The sequence below is a fragment of the Mytilus galloprovincialis genome, chromosome 3 (assembly GCF_965363235.1).
Source record: "Mytilus galloprovincialis chromosome 3, xbMytGall1.hap1.1, whole genome shotgun sequence".
In the NCBI taxonomy this organism is placed as follows: Eukaryota; Metazoa; Mollusca; class Bivalvia; order Mytilida; family Mytilidae; genus Mytilus; species Mytilus galloprovincialis.
Genome location: NC_134840.1, coordinates 86571793 through 86588631, shown reverse-complemented (window position 1 = coordinate 86588631; position 16839 = coordinate 86571793). Strand labels below are relative to the sequence as shown.

The following is a 16839-nucleotide window of genomic DNA, read 5'->3' as shown; positions in this document are numbered from 1 at the left end:
GTTTTTTTTTTAAGTTGCTTGGTTGTTGAAGAAAAAAGACCAATAACCAGTAATACAATATTTTATTTTACTGAGATCGGACATTCCAAATAAAAAGATTAGTACTGTATAAGAACATATCGCGGTTTCCTTCAATAAATCAAAAGCACACAGCATTTCTGATTTCTAATTATCGTCTCTTTCTAACTCTTTATTTGAAGTACTGCTATTAATTTATATAGAAGATTCTTTATTTCCATAAAATGGGCTCACAAGGAGCCATGATAATATAATATCATTATATCATTATTCTTTACCAAATATAATAAACAATACAGTAAACATAATCACAAACACAAATAAGAAACAACAGTTTTCATATATTAGTATATATACATAGGAGTATATGTAGGACTCGGAACCCGGGCACGATGGTACTCCGAACCCGCGATGGTCACGCTGAAATGTGATGGTCTGCGCTGAAATGCGATGGTTAACACGCTGCAATGCGATGGTTAACACGCTGCAATGCGATGGTAAACACGCTGCAATGCGATGGTTAACACGCTGCAATGCGATGGTTAACACGCTGAAGTGCGATGGTGCGGACATTGTGACGTTAACTTGGTGATATCTACGCTGAAGTGCGATGGGTGGTTACGCTCAGAGACATATAATACAATGTCTCTGTTACGTTGTATTACCATGGCCAACCTAAGACTTTGAGTAAAAGCAAAATATACATGAGCTGTTTTTAAAAAAAAAAATAGCACCATCAAGATTTGACAAAAGTAGCTGCTAGCCTCTTATTTGGAAGATGTTTTAACTTCTGTTTAGATCAAACCAAAGACTTTAATTTTTGTTTTAATCTAATTTTCCCTACGGTCTCCCATTCTCCTTGTAGCACGCAAGAGTATGAAATAAGGTGTTCAAGGGAGAAATAAAAAAAAAAATTCAGCGTGTAGGTCTTCATGATAGTACTAAGAAGTGTCCATCTCATTTACTTAAGTATTATGATAAAACTTAGTAATTGCTTAGAATATCTCAGTAATAAAACACCATTATCAACTTGATATAGCAAAATCATTGAAACAATTGCTAATACTAGCATTTTATTTTATCATCAAGTTAAATTGCCCACATAAATCATATGACGCTTACGTAAAGATAAATAAAGGTTAACATTTAGATTAGTCTACTGTATTTATCCTCAGTATTTATCATACAAAAAGTCTGCGGCATAACTTTCAGAATACTGATTAGCCCATTTGGTGACCAAGTTCATCTTTCAGCCGCTATGCTGCCTAAAATGTTTAAACATGTTTTGTAACCTCAACATGTATGCAATGTTTGAGACTTGAATCATTCGTTACTTTCTTTTTCCCTTACTTTCCTTTGTTAACATGAAACCTTCATCTACACAAAACCAGTGGCGGATCCAGAACTTTTCCTAAGAGGGGGCCCGCTCCAGTCATGCTTCAATGATTCCCTATATAATCAACCAAATTTTTTCCACGAAAGGGGGGGGGGGGGGGCTGGATCGGCCTATGAAAACCCTATTCTCTTGCCTGCGAATCTATGTTGTATTTTGAAAACGTAACAGTATTTAAACGTCATACACAAAAACCATCGCACTTTAGCGTACGGACCATCGTACTTCAGCGTGTACCATCGCACTTCAGCGTGTACCATCGCACTTCAGCGTCCCCATCACACCTCCGAGTCATACATATATATAAAACCTTCCGTTTTAGGCACACCTCTAGAAAGTAACAAAAAAGAATACTGTGAGTAGGCTAAATATATCTAGCTGAACTGCAGGAGGCACCAAGGGACGGTGCTATATGGCATGGTGGGTGCATATTAAAATGTGTATCGGGACATTAATGATATGGTAAGATATTGTTAGAAATTGGACATAACTGGTATGTCATCTTCGTGCCTGGTGCAGAGGAGTCAGAACTATTTAAAGTGACACAACTACAAGAGGCACCAAGGGACAATGAATGCTAATTGAGAAGCCAAACTGGTGCACATATTACGAAAAAGATAAAGTATTACCAGTTTAATAATTTTTTTTATCACAAACAGAAAGCCAGTAACAGAACTTATACGGTGTGTCATGTACCCCACCATGCCAACCTCGTGCCTAGTGCCTGATTTAAATATTAACTTTCAAGTTATATTTTGTCTTCATCAAGTAACTCACAGACAGATATCAAGATATCAAGATTCTCTACATTAAGAAGCCATATCAGTTTTTGACTAGGAATCAAATGCGTAAAGTTTTAGCATAGTGAGTTAATAGTGGAATTTCAACAATTTTTCTTATCTTGAGATGATGTACACGAGAATAAAAAATGTTTTTCATCATCAACTTTATTTGAGGTGCACCTGAGACATATTCTGTCTTGTCGGAGAGTACCCTGACAGCGACCTTGTTCAATTCTTAGTCTGTGAGAAGAAATACGCAATCGAGTGAAATTTCTCCTCTGCTCAGGTGATTGTAATAAAGTAAGATATCTTTCATGGCAAAAATGACACTTAAAAGTGCTATAGCTACAAAGCTTCCCATATATATGTTTGCTTGTTGTATGACCTTTTTTAACAGACACCAGCTTCTGTTAAAGTAAATGGGTAAACAACATTACAGAAACAAATGTCTATAATGTTTTTAAATCAGATTTTGAATCTCTGGACTCATCTCGTTTTTTTTCTTTCTTTTTTCCAAACTAACCATATCAGAACTCAATATAAAAAAGAAGATGTGGTATTATTGCCAATGAGACAACTATCCACAAAAGACCAAAATGACACAGACATTAACAACTATAGGTCACCGTACGGTCTTCAACAATGAGCAAAGCCGATAAGGCGATTTAGAGCTTTTCGTCTGTATGACACCTGTTGACAATGTAAATGTATTGATTGGTTGCTGTCTCATTGATGTTCTTTAATTCACACTAAGAATCGATGCCGGTTGCTATTATATATTGCCAAATACATTGTCTGTAACACGGTGGGAGTGCATGCAGATGCCTTTTTCACAAAAACTACAGCGATAATCGATTTTGCAGTCAAAACGTTGAAATGTCTACCAGTTATATTAACTTGATTTTTCAGTCGATTTAGCAACATTTGTTTTTCTTATCTATGGCTGTAAAACATGTAGTTTTTGTCAATCAATTGTTCTTTATACATATATAATCTTGTTCTATTTCTATTTATCATGTCCTGTTCACTCAATTAGCTGTTGATGTCGGCGACTGAATGTTAAATGAATAAAAGAGCATTCAGTCGTTATATGACAAACATGTATTTGGAGAACTTTCACAACTGTAACGGTCAGCAGAAGGTTTTCAGACCTTAAAGAGACGGTTATCTGAAGAAAAAATATGTTGGACTTCGTGTAACATAGCAGACAAATTATGTATAGTTTAATGATTTTACTGAATGAAATCAAAGTATATTCACCACATTTGTGTCTATTTTGCGTACCTTCATGTTTTGTCTACATGCATGTGTTTTACATATTTTTCACTTCCTATAAAATATTTACGAATTTGTTCAGTTCTGGCTGTTTAACCACAAGTCCTTAACTAGCATGCATTATGACTGACACTTCTAAGTATCTGATAAGTTTTTTCATACAGATCGCATATGTATTCAAACTTTAAAAAAACTGGTATGTAACTTGCGATCTTATAATTATGGGGGGAAATGGACACATTTTGTGATCATTTTTCCTGGAATTTTGCAACACTCATGATACTAATATTTGGTACGTTACAAGCTTTTTTCCCCAAAGAGTTGAAAATTTAGTAAACAACGCACAGAAACTTTAGTGTACAACATGATGTCACTGTGAATCTGCACCGATGCATATACATGAACTTATTCTTAATATTGTGCCATCTTTATCTTAATTTAATCAAAATATGTTAAAAAAAAATCTTCAGATTTGTGAAACACGTAAGTTGATTACGCAGACTGGTGCAACCTTTTTACTAAAATGCACAAGAGTATACATGAATTTGTGACAGACGGGGTACGTATTGCATGCTCAGAGTGCATGGCGTGCAATTTTGTAGTGAATATAAAATATGAAAGAAATCACCAAGACATAACTCGGATTCAATATGTGTTTTATAGATAAAATGATATTTTTTCCATAAATATGTACAGAGGGGTCGTGCTTGCCATAAATTTGGTACACGTGTATATAAATAATAAAATCAGTTACAATGTTACAAAGAGCTAACTGCAGGGTCCAGTGCGAAAAATCGTATACTTTTTCACAAATAAATTATAATATGTCTCTTTTGTCTCCAAACATGATAAAACAGTATTGTACTGCAATTGCATTTGATGACATTTATCACTTTTTAACGAGTCTAGTCAATATAGATGATCACCACAAAATGACGAGTGACAATTTGTCTGTAGGGGGTACAGACAAATGAAACACAAGTATACCTGACGTAAATTACGAGGTGTTTTCAGGTAATACACACGCACCTCGATGGAAGTGTTAAGATGAATCACTAATTATTGTTTTGATTGTTTCATAGCACAGAGTGCATTTAACGCTTAAGTGTTTCGTGAAATAGACGGGAAATAATATATTTAACTTATAACTTTAATTTCAAGGTAAGACACTTAACATGAAAGAATTTAAGAAACCAGAGACATACATTTATATGTTTCTGCAGAAACTAAGAGAAATACTATTAGATTACTGGCAAATTTGTTAACGTTTTTAGTTTAGCTGATAATTCGTGAAGACAGTTCGATGTTAACACAGATTGCAAAAGTTGGGACACAACTATCTTTAAAGTCTATAATTTCTGGGGTCTTACACTTTGAACTCGTTGGATATATATGTAACCCGAGGAATATGATTTCCAAGTTTCATAAATGTTTTCTGGAAATATACTAATTTCGGATAAGAAACATTTTTAATACTTCATAATTCTGAAGTCCATTTTAGTGAGATATATGCAGACATATATGCTATAATATACTATGTATTCTCCGATATAGGTAAGCGACAATTAGTTACTAAAGTAGTACAAAAGGTGTTTCCATTAAAAGCTTTTTTTCGCTCGTTACAGTGATTAACGACAATTTACTGCTGAATGTTAATTACATGTATTTTTCTTTATATAGTTACTGATATATTAATTGCAAGTCATGTGTTTATAGATTCAGATTCAATATTTATATCATACATAGAGAACTGATGTATTTATATAAAAATGCTGCTTTATAGTGTAGCATATCTTCAGATATGGTACTATCTCTTTCCATCTAGGATTTTCAAATAAACTGATTTCTTTTGCATAAACTAATCACAGTTATCCGACTAAGCGTGCTAAAATTGCTCCTGGATGCGAAGAAACGGTCATCAATCATCTGAACATGCTATTTTTTGTACAAAGTTTAGTTTTCCCTAAACATCAGATCGTGTTTTCCTTACACTGTTATATTATATGAAACTGTTGGCAGTATGATATTTCATTGCAGGGGCGGATCCAGCCATTTTAAAAAGGGGATTCCCAACCCAAAGTAAAGGGGGTTCCAACTTTCCAACCCCCCCTTGGATCCGCCAATGCATTGGACATACAATGATAAGTAAACTCAAAAAGTTCAATATCAACACATTGAATGATAACTTCAGAATTTCATGCAAAGGTTGTTTTAATACTTAGAGCACCTAAATATACGTCAAATGCACATGTGCATAAGTAAAAAGATATGATGGATATCCATGTACGTCAGAGCGAAAGCAACCCGAATATAAGCAACGGGAAATGAGACAATATAGAGGAGATGCTTTTGAATCATTATTTTTATTTAAATCTCTAAAGACCAAATGACACAAAAATTAACTATAGGTCACCGTACTGCCTCCAACAATGAACAAATTTCTCAGTTTTTCGTATTTCCTATTCATTTCGGCTGATTAAAGTCAGCACCAAGATTTGCATGTTTGCAAGCAATGTGCAAGTATACTTGGCTCTCAGTAATTTCGACTTCAGTATGTATATTAATGAAATTTATCCTATTGAACTTACTTTAAATAAAGCTAATACTAACAGTGACCCTCAATGACCACTGCCCTTTTCTCGATCTTGATATCTATATCACTAATGGAAAGCTGAATACTAAAATTTATGATAAAAGGGATGATTTTTCATTTCCTATCGTTAATTATCCGTTTTTAGATGGTGACGTTCCCTTGTCACCATCTTACGGTGTTTATATATCTCAACTTGTACGATTCGCTCGTGTATGTAACAATGTTTTAGATTTTAACGAGAGAAATTTATGTATTACTGAAAAATTATTACACCAGGGTTTTCGATATCACAAACTAGTCAAAACATTTACTAAATTTTATCATCGGTATAAAGACATCATTCGTAAATATAGCTCTACATGCAGACTTCTAATACGTTCAGGTATTTCACATCCAATTTTTTATGGAAATATTCTTTATAAAGCACAAAGGTGTCAGTATTCACCTCAGAAACTTACAAAACCTTTGAATAGACTTATTAAGAAGGGATATAATTACGATACTGTTGTCAAGTCATTAAAGATTGCATATTTTGGCGTTAATATTGAGTCACTGATAAGGTCTTTGCATCGGAACTAAACACATTTATTCTAAAAACAGTTGTTGGCATGACACGGGTTATGTTCTTCTCATATATGTTATGATGGTATGATACTAAACCCCTAACGGGAAGGATTGTGTCTGATGTTCATATGATGAAATCATAATCTTTCAGTCAGTTTAATTGAAGTCTGGAGCTGGCATGTCAGTTAACTGCTAGTAGTCTGTTGTTATTTATGTATTATTGTCATTTTATTTTCTTTGGTTACATCTTCTGACATCAGACTCGGACTTCTCTTGAACTGAATTTTAATGTGCGTATTGTTATGCGTTTACTTTTCTACATTGGTTAGAGGTATAGGGGGGGTTGAGATCTTACAAACATGTTTAACCCCGCCGCATTTTTGCGCCTGTCCCAAGTCAGGAGCCTCTGGCCTTTGTTAGTCTTGTATTATTTTAATTTTAGTTTCTTGTGTACAATTTGGAAATTAGTATGGCGTTCATTATCACTGGACTAGTATATATTTGTTTAGGGGCCAGCTGAAGGACGCCTCCGGGTGCGGGAATTTCTCGCTACATTGAAGACCTGTTGGTGACCCTCTGCTGTTGTTTTTTATTTGGTCGGGTTGTTGTCTCTTTGACACATTCCCCATTTCCATTCTCAATTTTATTTCCATGTCTGTAAACTGATAAAAAATCTTTCTGTCTCATTCTTCATAGAAACACAGCGATCAATATTAGAGAGAAAGAAAGCATAATGCATAATATATAATCAACCGATAATATATGTTCTTGAACTCCTTTGAAGAAAAGTTATATAATTATTGTAATTACTTTACAAGTATCTGTACTTTTGTTTGTTTCATGTATTAATGATTGTATTAATTGGATTGGGAATCTTTTCTGGATGACGTGTATTGGGTGTTTGACGTGTTTGATCCTCTACAGAACGAGATAATAGAAGGGGGATTGCTTAATACTGACACATATGTTGTGTGCCTGTTCAAAGTCTTGCACTGGTTGTATCTGTCTCGCGGTCTCGTTTTATCATTTCACCTTTTCTTATTAATTGGTATCTTTACTTAGTATGATGTAAATGACTATAGCCAAACGAAGTCAGGCCAAGGAGGAATATAACCAGACTACTCTGAAAGCTAATGTAAGCATTAATTCACAATTTGTCTCGAACAAGGATTTGTATAGTAAGACTTACTATACAAATCCTTGTCTATAATATGATAACAGTGCCATGTATGGCCGGCATATATGCAAGTTTCTATTAAATTGTACACAGGAAAAAATGCAACATATGTGTTTCATCTGCTTTCAAAACATATGAAAAACATATGATTTTTATATGTTTTTCATATCCAAACATATGAAAAATATTTTTAAAAACATATGAAAACATATGGAAGCAAACTTATGTTTTCATATGTTTTATAAAATATGTTTACATATGTTTTAAACATATGAAAACATATGGAAGCAAACTTATGTTTTCATATGTTTTAAAACATATGAAAACATATGTTACAATTTTTACTATATAGTTGGGTTGCTTTCTCATTGACTTTTTTCTCACCACGATTTATGTCTATCATGAGTGCATGGATTTTTAAAGTCTAAAATATGTGCCTCTTAGAAAACACCTGGCTCAGGCTATAGACACGGTTACATTGATGGGACTAATAAAAAAAAAATATATAAACATCTTCTTAACGATGACAGGCACTACGATACATAAGTATGATAATGAAGATCTAAATATAGAAAAGAAAACACAAAAGCCTGAGTTATTAAAACATTTCCTTCCGATGACAGGTGGATATAAAAAGGGGGCGAGGTGGGGCTGGTTGCCGCTGTATAGAAAGTCCCTGGTGACACAGGCTCTTGTCTCAGATTTTTCTATCTATATATGTATATACCTTAAAATAACAGCGGATGACATTTTTCAAAAATGCTTGTGTTATATAAAGGTATATAGAATTCTGAAAAATACAAGTGACTGTGTCACAGGGGGGGGGGGGGGGGGGGTAACGTCCTATTATTCGGTATACGGGGATGTGCCAAAAATATGGGTCATAATTTTGCGAGATTTTATATAAAAATGACCCTCCTTTTTAATGACATCCTATATTAAAATGCATTTACGTTTGATAACTGTATACTGATTTGGGGTATGATCTACATATCATATGTAGATATGCTATTGAGAATCTTACATTATTAATGGTCAATTAATATATTAAATTAAATCGTTTGAAAGTTCACCTTTCAAATAAGCTCCCAAATGAACCCCGGAAATTTGTCTCCTGATTTGATCTTCAATAACGTTGAATGATGATGAGTTAGTGCTTATATAAGCATGGGTCAAATTTTAAATATTGTATATAAGTATAGGTCAATCTTTCTTAAATATTTATATAACTATAGGTACTGAATTTCAGTGAATGTTATATTAAAATGGGTACGTTTTTTTGAGGAAAAAATGGCACACCCCTACCAAAAAAATATCGAAGTTACCCCCCGCCCCCTCCCGTGGACTGTGTTGAACAGTAGATCTCTACAGTAATAATTTATAAAACTGTTCAGACACATTGTCAAAATAATTTGCCAAACAATCAATCGTGTTTGTGTAGTAGGTGGTTTTCTATGCGTGAGGAATAACACCAATGAGAGCTTTAATAAGGTTCTGATTCTTTATTGTACCAGTATATAAATAACAAGTCTGAAATAGCAATACAACATATATAAATAACAAGCTATTTCGTATAACATAAATATAATACTTTTACGAATATCACAGGTTATATAATGCAGAAATATTATATAGAATACCTTGAACTGTTATTAACTAAGTAGCAAGTAAAATGTATTGCAAGTAGACAATGTTCAATGTTTACATTCTATGAAATTGACATCGGGTGTCACGTGTACTTTTACAAATGCTTGACCTTTTTTTTTTTTTTTATCTTTATTCAATTCTTCAACATATATATACAACAGATATATTACATATTACACAAAAATATCACAAAGCAATGTTTTAAGTATAATCACATATATATAATCAGCACAATAATTAGAAATTAAATGTTATGACACCTTCGGTTTCTTGTACCAGAATATTATTTTTTAAAAAGTGTTTCTCAAAAACATTTCTCATACATTTTGCATCACACAAATATTCATACAGGTAAGTTATATAATGTTTTACAGTGTATTTAAATAGTCTAATAAGATCAACATTACTGTTTAAATTTTTAAGTAAATTCCTTCTTCTGAAGATACAATATCTCGCTACAGATAACATGAAATTGACAAAACTTACATTTACGCCTTTGATAGATCCAAATAAACCAAACATAAATACCTCTTCATACACTAAATTATCAATTTTGTCAGAATCAACATTATCAAATAAAACTGACAACTTCTGTTGCATAAACAGATGAAATTCTACTAATTCAGAACATAATAGAAATAAATGAGTGATATTTTCTACTTCCTTTTCACATACATCACATACATTGTAATTTATAAGTTTCATAGTCATAAGTTTAGAATTTGTGAAAATACAATAATGTGCTATTTTGAAATCTAGATCCATTAAAATAGATGGTTTCCAATAGAAATTAACGTTTTTCCATACTTTACAAAGATCATTCTCTTCAATCTCAAAAACTTCTGTCCACTTTTTATAGCAAATTGGATGCTGACATAGTTTACTAGTAAGTAACAAATACAGTTCTTTTGTCGAACACATAGAAAACTCTGACAATTTATCTTTGAAAATGACATTAATATTTATAGAGCGAGAAACATTTCTCCTATGAATATTTTTATGAATAATTTCTGTCCATTCTTTAGGCAATACAACTTTTAAAGTATTATATCTTTTAACAATACTGTTAATATCACAATGATTAGTTACATTTTGTATCATCTCAACTATAGCCATTTCTGGTAAAAACCCCTCTATAACTTCATAACATATATCTTTTACTTGAACAATTCCAGCATTTATAAAATCAAACCATATAACAGTTTTTCCATCGAACAACACATTTGGATTACAAAATAAGGGTTGATCATATACATTTTCAGTGCTAAGATCAAATTCAATATCATCTCTTAAGAGATCAAAACCTTTAAACATTTCTTTGTAAACATTAGGAATACACCTCAAGTTTTCTGGTAAAGAAATGAATAATATTTCTTCTGATCAGTGATTTTACTAGCGCTCGTCACTTTCGTAATTTACGAAAGGGTTTTCGCATTGACGAAAATATTTCAAATCAATTTCGTCACTTAAATTTTGAAAGTGTAAAAATATTTTCGCATTAAAATACTATAAATCTACCTGTCTTTATGTTTTTGACAAGTTTATGATCCCCAGGTAATTAACATTTTCAACAGGTGTTGCAAGTTGTGATTACAACTAATCCGCTTATCCCCATCGGATGGGTCACTAATCCGTTAATTATTAATAAACCTCCTAATTGACCATCATAATTATTTCCCCAGGAAAATCAGTCAGTTGGTATTTCAACATTCGTCATTTGATCGAAATTGTTACCCCCGGACAATTCGCATCTGAATTTCAATATTTCTCAAACGATCACAATTTGAAGTTCGTGTGTCGTAGATTCGTCATTGGAATACATTTTTGTCATAATTGATATAAATTGCCATCAAAAACTTTCGTCAATTTCCATTTAAAAAACAGAACTTTAATCAAACCGTTCAGAAATGTCGTCACGAGTTAAACAGGTGCTTCCTGTACTGTGTGCTACGCATGCGTGAAAGTATTTCTATGACTATTTATAGACCCTGATCATGCTGATTAAAAACGTAAAATACGAAATCATTTAGAATCAATTAATCGAGAGAGACAAATAAATATCTCTAACTAAAGGAATTTAAACCGAAAAATGATAATTTCCTGAAAGAATCCGGACTCGTTTTGAATTTATTATCCATGTGTAACTTCCCGTTTTCGTTTCATTTTAAAACCGAAAGTAGCAAATGTGATCTTTTCTTGATTTGTTTACAATGTTCTTTCAGTCGTTATAGTCGTTCCAAAAAGGATTTTATACAGTTCCAACTTAACAGGAAGGATTTACAAGTATAGATTTAGACGTTTTATAAGGATAATGATTATGCAGTGATATAATCATTACAAGTTGATTTCTGCTGTTATTCCTTGTTTAAATAAAATAAATCCAACTTTTGTTGATCAGGAATGTCCTCTGGAACAAACTGAAGAGAAATTATGAACTAAGTTTCCACATCCTATGTCAGAATCTTTCATAATAAGGGCCAATACAGACTATTATACAGTCAAATCTTACAATACTGACTGCCAATCATGCACAAGTCTTTTAAAACTCACAAAGTCAAAGATGAAGCTAGTAATATACATCCTTGGTCCCTTGCTGTTACACAAAAAAGGTTGATTTTCATATCGGGCAAAAGTGACTAAAGCCCTCAAAATCCTAGCTTAAACCCTGCTTCTGATAAGTTCATATTTAAAATTTTTGAAATAAAATATTTAAATGTAGACTTCCATAGCACTTTATAATTCTTGTCTAAAAACCTGGCTAAAAATTTTAATCTAAATGCATACATCTTTGATTCAATATCAGGTAACTGTAAACCTCCATTACACTTTTGATCAATGATGGTGTTATATTTTACTAAGTGTGCACCATTATTCCACACAAAACTAACACATGCAGTTTTAATATCTCGTAAAACTTGATCTGGCATCGATGTTACAAACAAAGAATACCATAATCTTGACATAAATAATGAGGAAATAACATTCACTCTACCCTGTATTGTCAATTGCCTCTGCATCCACATATTCAATAAGGACTTAATTTTACTAACTTTGCCACTCCAATTTAAATGATCACAAACAGTTTTGTCTTTGCCAACATACACTCCTAACAATAAAATATAGTTTTCGCAAACTTGTAAATTATATTTGTTTTTTTCATTATCAGCTATTCTACCTTTGCCAATTGGCAATATCTCTGATTTTTGTCTATTTATTTTGGCGCCTGAACTGGCTTCATACATTTCAAAAACTTTAAAAATTTCATCAATAGAACTTTTGTCAGACACAGTTAAAGTAGTGTCGTCTGCGTGCTGAAAAATAAGAGCTTCATCAGTGGTATTTGGAATTTTAATACCAGATATATTCACATTTTTCCTTATATTACATTGTAAAGTTTCAGCTGCTAAAACATAGAGAAGGGCACTTATTGGACACCCTTGTCTTATCCCATTATCAACACAAAAATAGGGTGTCAAAAATCCATTGCATTTTACACAGCTATTAATTCTTGTATAGAAAATCTCTATCCACTTGATAAATACATCACCAAACCCAAATTTCTTTAAGGTTTTAAAAATAAACTCATGACTTTCTCTGTCAAAAGCTTTCTCTTGGTCAATTTTAACAATATAGCCTTCAAGTTCATCATTTTCAACTAAAGTAATTATATCTCTTACATTAGCAATATTATTAATAATATCTCTACCAATAATACAGCAAGTTTGGTTTTCTGATATAATAGTTGGTAATACCTTTTTAAATCTATTTGCCATTATTCTGGCCAATATTTTATAGTCAACTTGTAACAAAGATATTGGTCTATAATTTTTCAAAATTCTTCTATCACCTTTTTTCTTATAAATCAAGCTTAAAACTCCTGCTCTCATAGACCTTGACAAAATATTTTCATCATAAATACTATTATAAACATGACATAATATATTTCTTAAACAATCATAAAATTTACAGTAAAACTCTGTTGTAAGCCCATCTGTACCAGGACTTTTGTTTTTTGACATAGCCATCAAAGCTTCAGTAATTTCATCATATAATATTTCTGCGTCACACATATCTTTATCATTTTCATTTATTTTTACATCAATAGAACTAATGAATTCTTCCATTTTCACATTATCTACATTAACACAAGAATATAAATTTTTATAAAAAGAATATTCAATATCTAGTATACCATCAGTATCACCAATGACATCACCTTTGTCATTTATAAGCTCTTTTACAGCATTATTTTCTTGCTTTGACTCTACACTAAATCGGAGAGTGCTCAGAGATTTACGTGTATCTGTATTTGTATTCAATACTGGTTTACCTTACAAACGGTATATAATAAATGTTACAATTACATTTGTTAATAATGCCTTCATTAAAATATATAATACGTATAATAATTAACTACATAATATCATACAACAATCATAAAGTTGCAAATATAATAATCATAAAGACTTATGATGTCAATATTATCGATTCGTTAAAAGCTCCAAATTAACGGGAGGTAAGTCATGTTTACAATACAATATAAACAATGCTCAACTATAAATAAATATACTCTTACCACTTGTGGAGTGAGTTGTACTACTGATAAGGTTAACGGCACATCATATACACATCACAATCATGTGTTCGACATAATTACATTACATGGAGTCCTGAAACCAAAATACGAACATAAATACTCGGACTCTAATTATAAAAATATACAACGTAACAAATATTCTTTACGCATTCATATTTGTACTTGATAAAAACTATTTACTACAAAACTATAACTTTATATAAATGGAAACACTTTTCCGTCTTTCACTTAATAAGCCGTCCTTTATAAAATATAGACTATTCCTGACAATAATCAAATAGTAATGTACGCAAATTAACAATACAATTCTACCGTGGCAAATAAACCGTAGATTATAAAATCATATACTTCTAGCTTAATAAAATACTATCATGTATATCTCGTGTACTTGTGTTACATACATGCGATACGAGGAGAACGTTACAAAACAAAATAGAAACTTTACTAGAATATCATTTACGTGAAAAATACAAATAATGTTAATAAAGAAGTAACTTACAGTATTCTATAATAATGTTGTCCAAAATATATAAGGTTTACAGATAAACTATGTCGTCAAGATAAACAGACATAAATTCAATGGACTGTCATGGCTATCGTCCCGTGGAAATGTACAGGTACAAAACAAAGGAAATTAAACTTAACCGCGAAATATAAACAGCCAATCAAATAGAACAATTCAAGTAAATCCCTAATGAATATTCATAGAAAATAACGTGAATATTACTATACATAAAAATAAGGTTTGCAAGTAATAATTTAAACTGAATATACACTATTCAAAATATGTAATTAAGCTTTATAATAAATATAGTAATTAAATAGATGATTTTTACAATATATAAAATTATCATAAAAATCACTCTGCTACATTTGTTTTTTCCGCACAATATAAAATTGTGTTTTAGGTGTTTTTAAACACGGCATAATTTCTAATAAATATTTGTATCTTTTTAAATTTTAAATTTTTTAGGTTTACTCGATACCTAAATACAAGGATAACAACTTTTATTTTCTATGAGATGGAAACAGTCCGAAACCTATATGATCGTATTCGGAGTATCTCTAGACTTTACTTAAAATCTACCTAACAAAAATTTGACAGATGGTTACAAATTGAGAGAACCACATGCACATAATCTCCTTCTAAGATGCTTATCATGTATCCTGTTTGTAATCTTGCTGAGGTTATCACTTAACTTGGACGGTAAATTTATCAATGTACCTATTCTCGATAAAACATATCAATGCTGAAGATCGGAAAAAATACATAATTGTTATTGAATGATCGATTTTAAAGAGAACAATGTTGACATTCATAAATGTTAATCATATGTTGTCAGTAATGAGACAATGGTAGTGCCACAGGATAAATTAGATTTTACAGTCTATTACACTTGATTTAATCAGAGTTTAGATTCAGATTACAAAACACGATTTATTCTGGTACATTTTTTTACCACAGATGTGATTTTCTTCTTGGGATTTAAACAGTTAAAACAGTCACCAGGTTTGTTAGTATGTACATTTTAAATTACAACTTGAAAATGGTACAAGCATCTCTGGTCTATTTTGTTTTCATTGTGATAGTATTTCTCATAACATTCAACATGTAATATTGCATGTAGAGTTTAATTCTTTTATTTAGTATAGTTAAGGATGTATATTATAGACGTTAGCTGCGGAACTGTAGCTTTTAGGTCCTTATGTTATTTTTTTACTATTTGCGGACCATAGGTCTACATGGTCTTTATGGATTCGCAGCTAATTAGACGTTAGTTATACGTCATTGGTATAACTTATACTTATAAGTATATAGAAGAAGAATTCTTCTTCTATAAGTATATATGTTTATAAGTCATGTAAGTGTTCATTTCTTTATCTTCCACATCCAGCATTCCCTGTGTCAAAGACACCTGTTTAAGTGCACTGTGCAGTAAATGTTCCTATTTATTTTATGACGTTTAACTCCAATCTTGGCAAGGTTCATTGACATGAGAGATAAAGAATTCAAAATGAATATTTCATGTCAATAAACATGATAAACGTTAACTGACTCTAATTTTGAATTATATTTTTTTTGTACCTGATGTACAAATGATGTATGAATAAACAACATGAACAGTATACATTTTGTACATATGTATCAATTGTAAGATACTAGTGTCCTAGTGCAACAGACAAATGTTGTGTCTTCATAGGAAAACATACATTGAATTCAGATCTAAACTGATCGAGGACCAGTTACATTTTTTTTATCATCAGATACAAGTTGCTGTCACCTGCCATCTTATTTTACATTGGATGCATTGTGTAAAAACAACATACTGCTAATATCTTCAGACAATTGTTTTTACTTGTTTGTTTGGTCCAATTAAGATAGTGAAATGAACAATTTTCTTTATAAAATTGGACAATGTTTGATTCATTACAGGAAGATGAACATGCAGGGGACATGACGTCATTGCTTTATGAAAGCAAGGATGTCTTTGATTTTGGAAAAAATAATTGGTAGACAAAGCAATATACAATTTCTTTGAAAAATTAATGGTTATTTTCAAGTGACATAAAGTTTGCACTCACAGCAATAAGGAGATCTTTCAAATTGGACCAAATTAATGGTGATTTTTGTATGTGTAAAGTTAAAAAAAAAAATTGTACATGTACATGTATTATAACAATAAAATAATGACTCTTTATATAAAAGGTCATGACCTCAGTATTTACTACATGTACATGTATGAGAGGTTGTCACATTGTTTAAAAAACATAAAAATTCATTTTGATGAATGA

General features: G+C 31.6%; 1 protein-coding gene and 1 long non-coding RNA gene across 5 annotated transcripts in view; one reads left to right on the top strand and one right to left on the bottom strand.

Moving 5' to 3' along the window:
* Window positions 1–4493: 4493 nt before the first annotated feature.
* Window positions 4494–16839, top strand: part of LOC143069259 (disheveled-associated activator of morphogenesis 1-A-like) — a 66655-nt gene continuing 54309 nt past the window's right edge. Inside the window, exon 1 of one of the 4 annotated variants that reach the window (XM_076243799.1) lies at window positions 4494–4629. The gene's annotated coding sequence lies outside the window, so the exon portion shown is untranslated. Of the gene's footprint in view, window positions 4630–15137; window positions 15254–15273; window positions 15565–16839 lie in introns of those variants that run through there. The other 3 variants (XM_076243796.1, XM_076243798.1, XM_076243795.1) reach the window with 3 other exon arrangements.
* LOC143069253 (uncharacterized) lies at window positions 9265–14854 on the bottom strand. Its single transcript, XR_012976351.1, has 3 exons — window positions 14546–14854; window positions 14026–14119; window positions 9265–9332 (listed from the first exon to the last, which is right to left on the bottom strand). It is a non-coding gene; the product is annotated as an uncharacterized LOC143069253 (long non-coding RNA).